At 52.4% G+C, this 17,389-nt stretch overlaps 1 long non-coding RNA gene across 1 annotated transcript in view; it reads right to left on the bottom strand.

Moving 5' to 3' along the window:
- Positions 1–668: 668 nt before the first annotated feature.
- LOC127060209 (uncharacterized) overlaps positions 669–17,389 on the bottom strand; it is an 82,569-nt gene continuing 65,848 nt past the window's right edge. The window contains exon 3 of the long non-coding RNA XR_007778948.1: positions 669–702. This is a non-coding gene — a long non-coding RNA (uncharacterized LOC127060209). The remainder of the gene's footprint in view (positions 703–17,389) is intronic.

The following is a 17,389-nucleotide window of genomic DNA, read 5'->3' as shown; positions in this document are numbered from 1 at the left end:
TGTTTCCTCTCCCAGAGGCACAGGGCTCCTGTGCACCTGGAAAAATAGGAAAATAGGGCTGGGAAAGTGTGAAGCAGTGCAGGAATGAATCCTGATCCTCACTGGCACTCAGGGGTGGCTCACACGGAGCCTGGGGCTGCTCTGACCTCCAGAGCACGGGGAGGGAGGCACCAGAGGAGCAGTGGCACCTTCAGGGAGGTGACACAGTGACAGGAATGTTAATGCTGGCACAGCTCCCTCTCCCAGGTAAGGAAGTGCTTCCAGCGGCACAACAAATCCAATTTCTGCTGGATACAAATTCCACCAAACGACCAAAGCCTCTGTGAAATGCTCAACGAGGCTGGAATTGAATTCCAGCTGTGGGAGACAGGCAGCAGCTCCGAGCTGGGAGGGGCTGGGGGGAAATGGGAGCCTGGGACAGGGGCAGGGAGATTTTGGGAGCACAACTGAGGCTCTTGAAGGAGGAGAAGAGGATGGAGGAGAATATGGATCTGCCTGGGGGAGAGCAAGGGGGGGTAGGGGAAGCTGAAGCTGGGCCTGCCCCTCAATCCCTGGAAGTGGCCAAGGCCAGGGGTCATTTGGCCACTGCTGCCTCCTGCCTTGCCTGGTGAGCAGCACATGGAATCATGGAAACATGGAATGGTCTGGGTGGGAAGGGACCCTAAAACCCATCCAGTGCCACCCCTGCCATGGCAGGGACACCTCCCACTGTCCCAGGCTGCTCCCAGCCCCAGTGTCCAGCCTGGCCTTGGGCACTGCCAGGGATCCAGGGGCAGCCCCAGCTGCTCTGGGCACCCTGTGCCAGGGCTGCCCACCCTGCCAGGGAACAATTCCTAATTCCCAATCTCCCATCCAAATCTCTCCCCTTTTAGTTTAAAACTTGCTCTATCACTCTCTCCCATGTAAAAATTGCTTCTGCATGAAGACTTGGCTGCTGCTCCTGCAGGATCTGGGTTATCCTGGTGGTTATCCTAGGGAAAAGGAGGCAGCAGAGGAAGGAGGACTGGATGGATCAACAGGATTTCAAGTCCTGGATCCTCCATGAGGATCATCTCTCACACCATCCATAGAACTCTGCATCCCTCCAGTGCCCACTGGAAGCTCAGGCATTGCCTTCCAGGGGAATTTTCTGTCCCAAACACTCCTGAGCAGGAAGCTGGAATAATCCCAAGGGCACAATGAAGAGGGTCAGACTGCAGCAGAGAACCAACTGCAGTTTTCCAGGAAAAGGGAGTTTCCAGGAATCCTCAGTGTAGAAACCTTGATGGGGGCCAGGGAATGTGGCTCCAAGGATGTCTGGGTGGGTGAAGTTCTAAAACAGCCCGAGACAATAAATGGTAACACCCTGGTGGTGCTCACTGCAGAGCTCCAGAGGAATCCAAGGGTGAAAGAGCTGAGCCACTCACAGCATTTGCTCTGAGAGCTCCCACTCCACAATTCCTCACCTTCAGAGGGAAAGGAAGCAGCGAGACCCTGATTGGAAAAAATGCTCCTGAGCAGCTCCAGGAACAGCAGATTATTAAAAGTGATGTGCAAATGAGGTGGAACTGCACTAAGGGGGGGAACTGGGGGCATGGGAGAGCAGCTCCTGGGAAATTCAGCCAGGCTTTTGCCCGGGAGTTTCCGAGGGAGGCAGCAAGGGAGGAGATCAGGTAGCCCAGAGATCCAGTGGGCAGGAATCTACTTGACTTTCCTAAAGATTTTTACCAAGTTCTCTAACCAAAGCACCTGTCATAACTTCAAAGACACAGGGGCATGGAGTGCCCAGGACAAGGGGATGGGTTTAAGGTGAAGGAAGGAAGGTTTAGAGTGAATATTGGGAATAAATTCCTCTCTGTGAGGGTCTGAGGCCCTGGCACAGGGTGCCCAGAGCAGCTGTGGCTGCCCCTGGATCCCTGGCAGTGCCCAAGGCCAGGTTGGACACTGGGGCTGGGAGCAGCCTGGGACAGTGGGAGGTGTCCCTGCCATGGCAGGGGTGGCACTGGATGGGTTTTAGGGTCCCTTCCCACCCAGACCATTCCACGGTTCTGTGAAATCCTGGAGAATCCCAAAATCCCTGTGAAATGAGAAGGAAAGTTCTGCCAGAGGTGACCAGGATAAAGATGGGAAGCAGAGGAGAGGAGAAAGAGTTCACCCCACAGGGTGAGCTCCACAAGACTTGATTTCCATCATGTTTGAAAGTCTGAGCTCCAGACTGAGCCCACAGCGGAGCAAAGGTGAGAGCAGAGCCCGACTGTCCCACGGCTGGACAGGAGACACAAGGGAAATGGGGCTGCACAGGGCCAAGTCCAGAATGAGAGCTCCAGGACCTGGCTCCATGTGCTGGTTCTTCCATGATCTCTGCACTCCTCTGGCTCCTGGATCATCCCAAACATTCCTGCCCTGGCTCTCATTCCCTGGAGCAGCAATAACCACAGTGGGCAGTGCTCAGGGAAGCCTTGGAGAGCAGCACCAGCCTGCAGGGATGGTTATCCTTGGCTCCAGCTGCCTGTGCCTTGGGGATTCCCTTTGGCCTCTCTTTAACAGCTCTGCACCCAGCAATGTCTGGTTTTCCTTCTTTATTGCTCCTCTCAGTAAATCCTCTGCCCTGTGCCTCTGAAGATGGGATGAGGGCAGGGAAGGATCCCAATTTCCTCCTTGCAGCTGAACCTCTGTGTTTCACCAGGACAGTTCCTTTTCATTCCCTGCCTGTCCCCACCACTCAAGTTTCCAATTTTTCTGACCCTGCAAAGAGCTGTGCTGACATTTCCTCAGAAATGTCCCTCATCACTCCAGCCCTCCTGCCTGAGTGCAGATTTTTCAGAGCCCATTATGGTCCATTTGGAGCCAGGGTTTGTTTTCCCTGTGTGCATCCATTTCCATTTGTCCCCACTGAATTCCAGCTGCTGGTCTGTCACCCTCTCACTCACCATTACGAGCGAGCTCCTCCTGGAATTCTCTGCAGGCAGCCCCTGCCTTTTCCACCTGCAGTAACTCAGCCCTGCAAATCTGGTCATGGTTCCATCCTTTCCTTCACAGACCATGGAGCAGTGTCCTGCCCTCAGCAGAGATCCCTCCACAATCCACCTCCTTCCACTCCAGGAACCAGGAGCTTATTCCTGTCCTGTGCTTCCTGCTGTTTTGGACATTTTTAAAGAGTTTTTAGACTTTTAAAAAGACTTTTTAGCCATTTTTAAGCCATATTAGCCATTTGTCCGTGAGAACCTTCTCTTATCCTCTCAGATCATCTCCAAGGCTTTGGGGAGTTCCTGCTCCAGCAGCAGATTCCTGGACAGAGCCTGATGAGGTGTCCAGCAGCCCTTGGAGCAGCTTTCCCCAAACCCTCTCCCACTTTTCCCATGGGCCCATGCAGGATTTCAGCGCTTGCAGTTTTCCTCAGCAAATCCAATTCCTACTGCATAAGAAAAGAGGGCTTTTGTTTGTTTTGACCTTGATTCCTGCTTGTTTCCCCTCTTCCTTCTTCAGGAAGAGAACCAAAAGCTCAGTCCTTGATGTCCTCTCACGGCTTCGTTGACTTCTCCCATAGCTTCGTTGGAGCAAATCCCTTTTCTCTGCTGGAGAATCTCATCCTCCAGTTTCCCTCACCATTCCAGACCTTTGACCACCTCCTTGTGCTCCTGTTTTCCTGGCTCTGCTGTATCATGGAAAGGGATAGAAGGGATCCTAAAAACCACCTCAGTCCACGTGTCTGAGGTGAGGAGGTGGCAACAGCACCAGAGGCCAAGGACACGGCCCAGCCAAGATTTACCTGGCACTGGAAGTGCATTCCATGGATCAGAGCACTCCCATGGATCAGATCATTTTCCATGGATCAGATCACTCCTATGGATCAGATCATTCCCATGGATCAGATCACTCCCACGGATCAGATGATTTCCCATGGATCAGATCACTCCCATGGATCAGAGGATTTCCCATGGATCAGATCATTTTCCATGGATCAGATCACTCCCATGGATCAGAGGATTTCCCATGGATCAGATCACTCCCATGGGTCAGATCACTTCCCATGGATCAGATGATTTCCCATGGATCAGATCACTCCCATGGGTCAGATCACTCCCATGGATCAGATGATTTCCCATGGATCAGATCACTCCCATGGGTCAGATCACTTCCCATGGGTCAGATCACTTCCCATGGATCAGATCATTCTCCATGGATCAGATCACTCCTATGGATCAGATGATTTCCCATGGATCAGATCACTCCTATGGATCAGATCACTCCCACGGATCAGATGATTTCCCATGGATCAGATCACTCCCATGGATCAGATAATTTCCCATGGATCAGAGCACTCCCATGGATCAGATCACTCCCACGGATCAGGTCACTCCCATGAATGAGATGATTTCCTATGGATCAGATAATTTCCCATGGATCAGATAATTTCCCATGGATCAGATAATTTCCCATGGATCAGATCACTTCCCATGGATCAGATAATTTCCCACGGATGAGATCACTTCCCACGGATCACCACCATTCCCTCCAGGCTGTTCCAGGAGCCACCACAGGCTGTGCTGCCATTCCTGCTGGATGATTTGACTCTGGAGCTGCTCCCTGACAAAGGCTCCCCTCCAGCCCCGGGAGCTCTGGGCTCTGCTCCGTGCCTGCCTCCTGTGATTCCCAGGGCTCCTCTCCCTGCCCACAGCTCTGTTTCCCTCATCCTTCCTTCCCTCATCATTTTCCAGCTCTTGGGCTCCCGTTTCTCTTCCCAAACCAATCTGCAGCCTTGCCCACCGGCTTGCTCTGCTCCCTGCCTGGGAAAGGCATCCATTCCATTATTAATTTTGGCACTTTTTAAATCAGGATGTGAAGCCCTAAATCCCCTCCCGGCCACAAGAGCAGGGTGATGCCCATGAGCTGTGTTCTGGCTCAGGTCACCGCTCAGGGGACACTCAGCTGCTGCATTATTTGGTGCCCGATGGGCTTCCACAGCCTCTTTGTAACATTCCAGTGTCATTTGCTGCAGAAAATGGTCCCTGACAGAGGCTGGAGGAGATTTGTGCCGGGCACTTGGCTCTGAGGAGGAGCAAGGAGATGCAGTCAGGGCCAAAGCTCTGGTACTGCAAGAGATAAGAAGGGTATCTGGGCTGTTTGGGCTGAGCTGGCACCCTTTACAGAGGGGATACAACCTCTCTTTCCACCCTCAAGGTGGTTTTTTCCCCCTATTGAGCTGGTAATGGCTCCTTTGGAACCTTTGCAGTGGAGGTTTCCTTGCCAAGTGACCTGTGAAATGTCTCACTGAAAGCTCCTCCCAGAGCCAGAGAATTGATTTTCAAATGTCTCAGCAATTCCTGTGAGAGGAGAGCAGCTCTCCAGGGCTCCTTGCTTTTGAGATATTCCAGCACAGAGACAGCAAGGGAAGGCCCCTGGCCAATATCCCAATAACCTCGTTCCCCCAGGACCAGCACTGCTGACCCCTCTGTGCCACCCCTCAGGGGATCCCTCAGGAAGGGAGGGGACCCTCCAGACCATTCATGGCCCAACTCCTTGTCCATCATGCAGGAATATTTCAAGAAGCTCATGGAACAGGAGGTGGCTGCTGTTGAAAGCACTCCTGTAGGAGATAAATTGTTGGTAGGCACAAAATCCACGTGGGGAGCAGAGACCCAAAGGATCCCAAAGGGACAGAATCCAGGGCTTGCAGTTCTTGAAATTGTTTTTCCTACGGATGCAGCCTCCTGCTTTCCAAAGTCAAGGGTGCTCCCAAAGGAAGCCCTGTGGCTCTGAGCTGCCTGCAGGAGGGTTTGATTTATGGGGGCACGAGGGAAATGCTGACAGGGAGCCCCTGTAGCTGACCACACGGAGCCTTTTCTGAGATGTGATCAGAAATTCATCTTTGAACCTGTGCACTCAGCCATCCCCTGGGCGTGACTGCAGCAGGCAGAGCCTGGGAGCTGACTTTGGGCTGGGCTGTTCTCCCTGCAGCTCCAGCTCAGGATGGCTCTGAACTGCCCAGGGCTGCCCTTGGTTCTTGTCCTTGCTCCTCACCAGGTGTCCCACAAGGAGGGGCTGAGGTTGGACCACGGCACACCTGCAGCACTTCGTGTCCAGGCTCGTCCACCCACTCAGGGTTGGAGTTTTGTGGGGACACACAGAGGAAACTCCTCTGTCTGTGGCCAGTGAGAGCTGTCCTGGCTCCCCTGGGCCTTTCCCTTGGGCAAAGTCCAGTGTGGGAGCCATGGAATGATGGAAAACTCCTCTTGGAGCTCTCGCTGAGCTCCTCACGGGGCTGCCCTGCACCAGGGCTGAAGGTCCCTCACCCACCAGGGCAGTGAAGGCAGGGCTGCTCCTCATGGAATCACAGAGCTGGCTGGGGAAAAGCCCTCTGAGATCATCAATCCAACCACCACTGGATTAGGCACGCCAGCACCACGATGTTCCCCACTGTCCCCTGTCCCCAAGTGCCACATCCACATGGCTGTCAACTCCCTCCAGGGATGGGCACTCCCCCACTGCCTGGGGCAGCTGGTCCAGGGCTGGACAGCTCTTTCCATGAAGAAATTATCCCAAAATCCACCCTGAGCCTGCCCTGGCCCAGCCTGAGGCCGTTCCCTCTCCTCCTGTCCCTGTTCCCTGAGAGCACAGCCCGACCCCCCCCGGCTGTCCCCTCCTGGCAGGAGCTGTGCAGAGCCACAAGGTCCCCCCTGAGCCTCCTTTGCTCCAGGCTGAGCCCCTTCCCAGCTCCCTCAGCCCCTCCTGGGGCTCCAGCCCCTTCCCAGCTCCGTTCCCTGCCCTGGACACGCTCCAGCCCCTCCAGGTCTCTCCTGGCAGGAGGGTCCCAGAGCTGCCCCAGCACTGGAGGTGCCCCAGCAGTGCCAGCTCAGGGGACGGGCACTGCCCTGCTCCTGCTGCCACCCCAGGGCTGGAGCTGTCCCTCTGCAGGGCACAGGGCCACCAGAGGACACGTTAGGGACCAGCATCATTTTACAAGTTAAATTAGGGAGACACTTCCAGTGTTATTGAAGGGTCTGTAGAGCCCCTTCTCTTTTTAGCAATGTAAATCCTCGTCCTGGAAGCTTAATTCCAACGGATGGGGGAGAGATGGTGACAAAACATATGGAATTTGCCCATTTTTGGAGAAAATGATCACTTTGAGAAGTTCAAAGCTTGGAAATAATATGGCAAAAAAATTGTACTCAAACACAAACCCACAAAGCACGGCCAGGAAGATCTCAGGAACATCTGTACCTGCCCTGTGAGGCTCAGCTGTGGAGGATGCTCTGAGGGGGTTCCCTGCCCTGCCAAGGCTGGCAGTGCCCTGGCAGGGAGATGCCCTGGATTTACACCCTGGGCTCTTGTCCCACCTTGTGGGAGGATTCTCCAGGAGCCAGACCTGAGCCTGGCTGGGCCCTTTGTGTGGTGAACTCCTCCTGGTCTGCAGCTCTTTCTGACTCCTGCAGGTGAGGTGGCTCTGCCTGTGGTGCCACTGAATTCCAGCCCTGGCTGCCACTTTGCTGGAGCCAGTGATGCCTTGGGAAGGCTGACCAGGAACAGAGGCTGGACAGAGCTAAAGAATAAAGCAGGGATTTATTAAAGGCCTCCATGGACCCACCTTGGGCAGCACCAGAGCCCAGCCAGGGCTGCACCCAAGATGACCCAAAACGGCCCCAAAATGGCCACGGGGTCTCTTCCTGGGATCAGCTCTGCTCCATTCCCACCTTGCAGTTCATTGTCCCAGCCCAGCTTTAGCCCAGGCAGTCCCACCCTGCTTGTTTTTCTCTCTCCAGCCCACGGGGTTTGTGCTCCTGGGCTGAGATTGGGATCATTTGTCCTTGGTGCCCAGCTGGAGCAGGAATTGTTTTCTCTCCCTGCTCTGGGCACAGAGCTCACCATCCCATAATGTGCAACCCAGACCCACACACTAAAGCAGCACAGAATGTGAAAAACAGAAAAGCCAAACCTGAGGCATCACCAGGAGCTGAGGTTTTCCTGCTGCTCTGCCCCATCTGTGGTTCTGGGGTCTGGTTTTAGGAGGTGGCCTCCATAAGGAGCCTCTCCCCAGTGCCCTGGGATGAGCCCTGGCACTGACTGGGTGTTCACTGGGATGGCAGCTGTGCCCTGGCCACCTCTGGGCTTCCCTGCAAGATCCTGCTTCTCCCTGCTCCATCCTCTCTTCCCAGGTTTATGGAATCCCAGCTGGATCATCCCTCACTGGCATGGCTTTGGGAGGCAGCAGCTTTCAGCAAGGCAGGGCCAGAATTTGGGAATGATCCAGGTGCTCAGGTGACCTAAACCTTTCCCTGCCTCCGTCCCTCCAGTGCTGGGGATCTGCTTCCAGAGGCAATTCCTTCCTGCAGGAGGAATGCCACCAGTCCTGAGGGTGTCCCACCACCACTCTGTGACCTTGTGGGCAGCTGTTTCTCCCTCCCTGGCACAGGGAGCTGGGGGGGACAGCCCTGTTTTCCCTGTTTGTTTTCCTTGTTTTCCTGCCAAGGGTTAATTCCCCCTTCAGTGCCAGACCCAGGAGAAGTTTCCAGGAGCAGCACCCACGCCATATGCCCAGGATTTAGCTTTATAATCATCCTGGCTTTAGCAGCAAAGCTGGAAAGAGAAGCATTTTTGAGTTTATTAGACATAAGAAGATCTCTGTGGTTAAGAATCCACAGGGCTGAAAATGGGAAAAAGAAGAAGGAAAAAAAAAAAGCAACAAACTCTTTGATAAGCCTGAAAGATTTAAGAGCAGGAATCTGCATCTGTTTTCCCAAAATATCCTGGCTAAAGCTGCTGGGATGGGGGGAGCCATGTGAGTTGTGCCACCCCGCTGGTCCCAGCCAGGAGCAGCAATCCCTTCATCCTGCCAGGATCACTTTCAAGTGCAATCTAAGCCCAGGCTGTTTGTTTTCACTCATTGTTTTCTCCCCTAAATGAATCCTGATTTTCCTCAGGGACAATCCCCAGCAGGTGCCAAGAGCCTGCAGGAGTCTCTTCCTCCCCCATGTTGAGGAAATTAATTTTGTGGCTGAGTTTTTTTATTCCCAAACCCACATGTCCATGGAAAACAGAGTGGGTGTCCCCTTCCCCATCCCAGCCCAGAACAGGAACCACAGAATTTTGGAGTGGTTTGGGTTGGAAGGGATCTTAAAACCCTTCCAGTGCCACCATCCCAGGCTGCTCCCAGCCCTGTCCAGCCTGGCCTGGGACATTCCAGGGATCCAGGGGCAGCCACAGCAGCTCTGGGTTCCAGGGATGTCCCTGCTCCAGAGCCTGAAGTGCTCTTGGCTGTCTCCCACTGCTGGAGGATCCAGGGATCCCAGAGTGATTCAATTCCAGTGAGAATCATGGGAACGAAGGGGCTGCAAAAGAGAACAAACTCACCAAACACTGATGGCATTTGCGTGGCTGTGCTTGCAGAATTGTCCCTCTTGTCCTCAGAAAGCTCCTGCTGCCCCAGCACAGCCCTGGCTGCTGGCGCAGGGTGACCTGGCAGTTTCTGCAAGCAAATATCCAGACAAAAAATTGGAACCCCCCCCCCCCATACTCCATGGCTGGCTTTGTAAAACTCTTCTAACGTGACCTGGCTCCAGCAATAGCCTCATTTTTCTTTCCCACCCTCTCTCCCCTGCTCCTGTGCCAGCAGATTTGTCTTGTAAAGGTTCATTTGGGCTCGCATGTGGCCTCAGGACAAGGCTGGTGCAAGTTTTAGGTGTTGTGGCTGCCTCAGTAACTGCAGCTGGGCTGAAGCTCCAGGGTGAGGGCTCAGTGCTCCCTGGCAATCAGCTCCCTCTGGAACTGGCCAGCCCCACATCAGGAATGGGTGGAATTAAACAGATTTAACCAGAGCTTTGGGTTGCTTCTCTGGGTCGTGGTGAAGGAGAAGCCAAGGGAGGGAAGGTGGCCCTTGAGCCTGGTGCCCATTCCCTCAGGGTTCCACAGCTCCAAAGTTCCTGCTACACACAGGGGATTGTTTGAGGCCAGCTCCTCCCAGCTTTAGCTGTCCTGTCACTGTCACCATGCTCTCAGACATGGACCATGGGTGATGAGAGCACCAGAGAGGTGGGAATTGTTTTTCCAGGTGATGAGGTTTGATGTTTGTGGCCCTTCTTAAAACCATCAATAAGCACTTACAACCCTCAGACAATGTTTTTGTGGAAAGTCACACATTTATCCTTCGGAAACCCCTCTGGAACACTTTCCCAGTGGTTTCCAGGAGGACCTGGCTGTGCCAGAGGTCCCTGGAGCCACCCAAGCCTTTGGTTACCTGTGCCAGGTGTTCCTGAGCAGCCCCAGCCCTGAGGGGTCACACTGGGGATGGGCTGATGGAGACAGGCCCTGGATGTGCTGGTTATCCTTCAGGAGCATTGAGTTAAAATAAACCTTTAATGCATATTCTATGCCAATACCCAAACAAATTTGGGAACAGGATCTTCCTGGTAAATTTTTCAACCTTCTCCCTTCAGTTAAGACGCATGAAAGTTTAAAATGTTCATTAATTGCAGATTCCTTTCTTCCCACTGTCCTCAACAAAGTCATGGGCTTGGAGTTAGAGATTTCTTATCTTTTATATTTGAATGGATCAATCTTTTCCCATGGAACCCCCCCAGCTGTGTTTCCCCCCTGAGCCAAGTTTTGCACTCCACCGTGCTGTTTCTCCACCCCTGGGAGGGCAGTGGGGCTTTGCTTGAGGGGAGCCCATGACTTTGGGGTGAGAACACCCACTGTGGAACTGTTCCTGCAGTCCAGCCCCTGCTGCAATCCCAGTGGGAGCTGGGAGATGCCAAAGTGCAAACAAAGGATCCTGGTGTGGGAAAAATGCTTGGGAAGCACCCTCAGCTGCCTGGGATTGCAGGGTCTCCTTCCTTCCTTCCCACCCAAATCCCACAGAGCCCACCCTGAAGGAGGCTGGTTCCAGAGGGATATGCAGTAAATTTTGTTTGGACACAGGCTGGGCATCTGTGCTTTGTTCTGAAGCAAAATTCCTGAACCAAAAAATTAATTCTTTCCCTATCCCATTTGTTATCCCCTCCTTTATTTTTGCATAAATTCCATATGATGGTCAGGCTTGGATTCTCCACACTGGCTGCATTGCCTCACTCTCCATTTATCACCTGGCTGTACAGGACAGATTTCCAGTGGCATTCCTACAAAATATTCCTGGCAGTCGCACTGGGGGTGGCTTCTCTCCCATTTTTGGGTCCCTCACTCTCACTGGGCAGAAGGGACAGGAACAATTTCCATCGTGAGGCTGGGAAAACCTTTCCCAAACTGAGCCTCTCTCTCTTTTCTGCTTGATTTGATCTACAGCCCTTGGGTGTCTCTGAGTCCCCTCCCTGGATCAGGAATATCTCCCAAAGGTCATCAAGTTGTGCCAAGTTGCCACAAGTTCCTGGGAGGCTGCTGGGAAAGCCAAAATCCTCCAGAACAATCCTGAGCCAGGTGTGCCTTAAATCATCCCCAGGATTTGGCAGGTGACACAAACTGCTGCTCAGGGACAGGGAGGTTTTACAGAAATTAGAATTATGTGACAAAAGGGGCCCTGGTGAGCACTGATTTCAATACTGGTGAATGCAGGCAAGGCCTTTGCCATTTTTAGGGGATGAAGTTGATCCTTGGGAAGGGGGGGCTGTTTCCTCTGGAGAGAATCCTGGGAAGGATCTGAGGGTGCTGAAACCCAAACGTTGAGCAGAGCTGGTCCCTAAAAATGCAGGTGCAGGTGGTGATCAGCAATGAGAGGAAAAGGATGGGAAAAGGGACAGGGGAAAAATAGTGGTGGCCTTGCACAGAAAATGTTACAGCTATTTTCCTGTATTGCTGGCAGCAGACGAGTGCCCTCAGCCCATAAATAGAAATAAATTGCTGAAAAGTGGGAGATCATGAAATCACAGAATTGCAGAGTGGTTTGGGCTGGAAGGGACATTAAAGCCCCTCTCATCCCACCCCTGCCATGGCAGGGACACCTTCCACTGTCCCAGGCTGCTCCAAGCCCCAGTGTCCAGCCTGGCCTTGGGCTCTTCCAGGGTCTTTGCACTCACACAGGACTGGGGAGGTGAGGGGCAGGCAGGGCTTTGGTGGGACAGGAGGAGAGGGGACCTCACCAGGAAACCACTCCTGCAACCTTGGTCCCAGAAATTGCTTCCCAGAGCAGCTGTGGCTGCCCCTGGATCCCTGGCAGTGCCCAAGGCCAGGCTGGACAGGGCTTGGAGCAACCTGGGACAGTGGAAGGTGTCCCTGCCCATGGCACGGGGTGGGAAAGGGGTGAACTTTAAGATCCCTTCCCACCTAAACCATTCCATGATTCTGCTTTCTCCTCCTCCTGACACATCCCTGGGCCCATCCCTCTCCATCCCTCCCCACCCCTCCCATCTCTCCCATCCCTCCCATCCCTCCCCATCTCTCCCATCCCTCCCATCCCTCCCCATCCCTCCCCATCCCTCCCATCCCTCTCCATCCCTCCCCATCCCTCCCATCTCTCCCCATCCCTCCCCCGGAGCTGCTCTGGATTCATTTCCCACAGATCCCAATCTACGCACGGCAGGAGCGGGGGGGGGGGGAATTTGTGTGTGGAAAAATAGTTTCAAATTTGCACATCAAAAGGAGGCCACGTCTGCTATCAGGAAAATTAATAAGAATTAGGACCCTTTCAAGAGCTGTGCAGCCCAGTGTTTGAAATGGAACCAATTAAAATATTCTGGAGCTGGGAAGGCTCTCCTGGGCTCGGTCCAGGCTGAATGGGCCTTTCATTGATGAAAGGAGCTCTTCCCCCAGCTCAGACAGCCAGGACAACATCCAAGCACCCGTTCTCAGGGGAGAATAGACAGAAATTTGTGCCTGGGAACTTCCCAGGAGCTGCACAGAATCATCTGCTAAGAGAATAATGAGGAGACAATTGCAGGCACAAATTAAGAAAACTATTTGTTTGTAGGGTGAAAGAGCAGGGAGATGATCCTTTGTGATAGGGCTTGGAGCAAGGAAAAGGGAATATCTGTCAGACTGTGAGAACAGAGACTTGGCTTGAAACGAGAATATTCTGGAAAATGCTCCACTCTGGTTTATTATTATTATTATTATTATTATTATTATTATTATTATTATTATTATTATTATTATTATTATTAATCTGTTAGAGAAACTGAGCTGGTTGCTAAAGCTGCGTTCCAAGATCTCTGATTTTTTCTGGGAGGGGCAGGAAGGTATGGAAGCAGCTGGATGGATGTGGAAAGACTTTGGGGAAGAAGGAAGGCTCCGAGTCCTGGAGCAGCACTGACATTTCTGGGTTCTTGTTCTTCCCTCAGCTGGGCTCAGCTCGGTGGTTTGGTGCTGCACAGCCTAAATTTGGGACTTGGATCCACGGCTATGGAATTCCAGGGTCTGTTTTGGAGGTGTCTCTGAGCAAACCTTCCTGGGGCTTCTCATGGGCAGTGGCACCTCTGGGGCTGCACCTGGAGGGGTTTGGGAAGGATGTGCTGGGCTGGGCACCACTGCCCTGTTGGGATACGGGACAAGATGGACTTTGGACCTGGTCAGAGTAAGAGATTGGGTGACAGGATGCCTTGGCAATAGCAAACAAACTTTGAGGGTTAAATCAAGATTGCAAGATGATTAAATTAGACTGACTTACCAGAAAAAGGAAATTGCATCAGACTCTGCAAGCAAGAGATGTTTAAAATGTACAGGTTTGTTTATGTGCTCTTTACCCCAATCCCTGCAGTAAGACATTACTAGGCTTCCTACAACAAGCAGCTGTACTCCACAGCAAATTCAGATTCTTTGACCATCTCAAAGCCTTCCCCACCTCTCCTCATTGCTGATACTGCCCAGACTCCCCATCTCCAAAGGGAGCCAGGTGCTGGGTGTGGATTTGCCCACGTCTGAGACACCTTCAGTCCCCAGGAGAGACACTGCTGCTGGGCTGGGACTCCTGTGGGGCGCTTTGCTGCACCAAAGGCACCAGCACAGCACCCAGCCTCAGAACTGGGGGCGCAGATCTCACTAGCTTCCCCATTTCCCTTTCCCTTTCCCATTTCCCTTTCCCATTTCCCTTTCCCTTTCCCATTTCCCTTCCCCATTTCCCTTTCCCTTTCCCATTCCCCTTTCCCTTTCTCTTTCCCATTTCCCCTTTTCCTTTCCCATTTCCCTTTCCCATTTCCCTTTCTCTTTCCCATTTCCCCTTTCCCTTTCCCATTTCCCTTTCCCATTTCCCCTTTCCCATTTCCCATTTCCCTTTCCCATTTCCCTTTCCCATTTCCCTTTCCCTTTCCCATTTCCATTTCCCTTTCCCATTTTCCTTTCCCATTTCCCTTCCCCTTTCCCTTCCTCTTTCCCATTTCCCCTTTCCCTTTCCCATTTCCCGTTCCCATTTCCCATTCCCTTTCCCTTCCCAATTTCCCTTTCCCTTCCCCATTTCCCTTTCCCTTTCCCTTCCCAATTTCCCTTTCCCATTCCCATTTCCCTTTCCCATTTCCCTTTCCCAGTTCTCCCCTGCATTTCCTCTCACTGGCCCAGCCCTGGGGGAAGAGCCTTGCCCTGCTCTCAGCCTGAGCTGCCCTGGCCCTGCAGCCCTTCCCTGGCTCCTGTCCCAGAGCAGAGACTGGAGCTGCCCTCGGGAGGAGCTGGGAGCTGCTGGGAGATCTCTGTCAGCCTCCTCTAATCCCTCAGGGCCTCATCCAGGGCTTCCCCCTTTGCTGGGATGTGCTCCAGGACAGGCTCCCTGTCCCTGTGGGCTGTGCTGTGTCCCAGGAATGGCTCTGGATGATGCTGCTGTCCCTAAGAGGAAAAAGGAATTTTTTTTTCCTGGCTATTTCCCATTATGGATCAACACAGTAATGGGGACACAGCTTTGGGAAAGAAATCAGCCCCAAAGAGGAACAGCTGTGGAAGAGGAGAGAACAGAACAGAAAAGGATCATCTGTTCCTCTCCTGATGGGCAGCTGTTAACCCAGCAGGGGACACCCAGGAAAGGGGAAAGGGGCTGGAATGGCAAAGGAACTCCTGGTCCCTCTCAGCACAGGGTGACAGCCCCCACCTGGCACCCTGGTCCCTCCGAGGACACAAAAATGTCACATTTCTCCCTCAGAGCATTGCCTTGGGGTGGATAAAATCCCTGTCTCATGTGGAAGGGGCAGCAGAGCTGGAGCTGGGAGGGGCTGTGGCAGCAGTGCTCCCATTCCCTGGGAGCGCCCACACCAGGAAGCACAGGGAGTCTGAGTGAAGCGTCCACACTGAGCTGCTGTCCCAGGAAGAAAACACTTCCCAGGAGCTACAAAAGACACATCATCTCTCAGTGACACTGTGGGACAATCCAGGGTAAAATTCAATTAAATGCAAAATCCAAAAGAAGCCTGACAGAGTTTCAGGCGCTTTTCAATTCGTCACTTTTCAATATTTCTGGGAATTCCCCAGGAACAAATATCCAGAGGTCATTGCAGAAGCTGCTGTGAAGAACGAGCCAGAGGAGCTTTCCTGGGGGACCCACACTCGCCCTGTGATGGAAAACTCTCTCCATGAGCTGGAAATTTGGGAGCAGACAAATGTTTTGTCGTGTCATTACACCCGTCTGGGTCTTCCCTGTGCATTCTGATTTGCCTGGAGCTGCTGCTGGTTGGAGCCCACATCTTTCCTGGGGGCTTATTTTGGGTATGCTGCCATCCCCATCTCCTGGAATTTTGGGATTCTGAGCCTTCTGCAGCCAGGGAAAACCTTCACACCTTGGGGTGGCATTTCCAGCTCTTACATTTACATGCTAATGTAAATTAGCATTTGCATTTTCTTTATGTTTGGAACACCAAAGAGTGGGGAAATGGGAAATTCTTTTTTTTTCCCCCTGACTATTTCCTATTATGCAGTGGAGGAAGGACCAACACAGTAATGGGGACACAGCTTTGGGAAAAAAAAATCAGCCTCAAAGAGGAATAGCAACCCAGCTGCTGCTGGCTGGAGCCCACATCTTTCCTGGGGGCTTATTTGGGGTTTCCTGCCATCCCCATCTCCTGGAATTTTGGGATTCTGAGCCTTCTGCAGCCAGGGAAAACCTTCACACCTTGGGGTGGCATTTCCAGCTCTTACATTTACATGCTAATGTGATTTGCATTTTCTTTGTGTTTGGAACACCAGAGAGTGGGGAAATTCTTCTTTCCACCTGGGTAAAGCCCTAAACTCACCCCAGGGAGAATGAATCCTACATTTTGCATTTCAGTGTTTTTAGGGAAGGGCTGCTTGTTGCACAGACCATCCCATGATGTATTCCAGCACCAATAAACTCCATGCTGCCAATCCCAATCCCCATCACAGCTCCTGAACCCCGGTATTGGCTGCACTATTGATCACCTACAGCAGGGATTGCTTCCATTTACTGACCAAACATCTGCAGGAAACAAGGGCAAGTTGTTAAAATGGAAATCTGCAACTCCATGGAGAGGAAGGAATGGACAAGGGCAGATCCCACCCCCAGTTCCACCCTTTTTAATGTCTGAGTTTGGCATCAAAGCAGCACAAAAATTGTGGAGCTGGGAAAAAGCAGCTGAATAAGTTTGCCAAGGAGTAGAGGACAGGGATTCTGTGGAAATTCAGCCCCAGAAAGATTTGGAGGTTGATCCTGAAAAGCATCTCCCTTAAAACCACTTCCTGACATTTTTGGGATCATCTCCCCCTAGGTTCTGCTGATCCAGGGGGCTCTTGGTCTCTTCTGTACCATCCTGAGGTCAGGTCTATTCTAAAAGAAAACAAGCGAACCAAGAGCTCTCAGAAGCCAAATATTTACATTTAATTCAGCTGTGACCTCCTCCCTCCTCTCCCTGAGCACAGTGATTTGTGGGAGAGCTCCCTGCAATCTGTGGGGCCACATCCATTGGAGTGAATTCCTGATTTCCTCAGCTTTGACCCCAGGAATTTCAGTAGAAGGGAGATTTCATCACTCCTGGGGAAGGAGCCTTCCCCCCTCCTCCCCTCCCCTCATCCCTCCTGACCTGCTCAGACTTGCTCAGGGAAAGGAGTCCACTGAGCCCAAATCAGCCAATCAATCAATCAATCAATCAATCAATCAATCAATCACAGCACCCATCCTGTGGGATCCATGGAATTCAGGGCATCTCTGCCCATGGCAGGGGTGGAATGAGATGATCTTTAAGGTCCTCTCCAACCCAAACCATTTCACAATTCTGAGCTTGGAAAGCCAGAGGAGCTGCCACTGCCTTGCTCTAACCAAAACCTGATCCACGTTTATCTTTGGGATAAATCCTCTTTCCCAATGCAGACGTGGCCTCACTTCACTTCCAGCTGCTCACTGGGAACTTATTTCAAAATCCTTCTCTGCTGATTAACACCTGGTAATTAATACTGGGGAGACAGCCAGCCTCTGAGCCATGTCCATTAACTCAGCTGGTTTGTTTTAACTGGGCTGAGCTCCATTTCTGGGCAGTTGGGAATGTGTGATCCTTCCTTCCTT

This window comes from Serinus canaria, chromosome 15, assembly GCF_022539315.1.
Source record: "Serinus canaria isolate serCan28SL12 chromosome 15, serCan2020, whole genome shotgun sequence".
Classification (NCBI taxonomy): domain Eukaryota; kingdom Metazoa; phylum Chordata; class Aves; order Passeriformes; family Fringillidae; genus Serinus; species Serinus canaria.
Note: the sequence above shows the minus strand (reverse complement) of the source record. Positions and strands in the feature narration are given on the sequence as shown.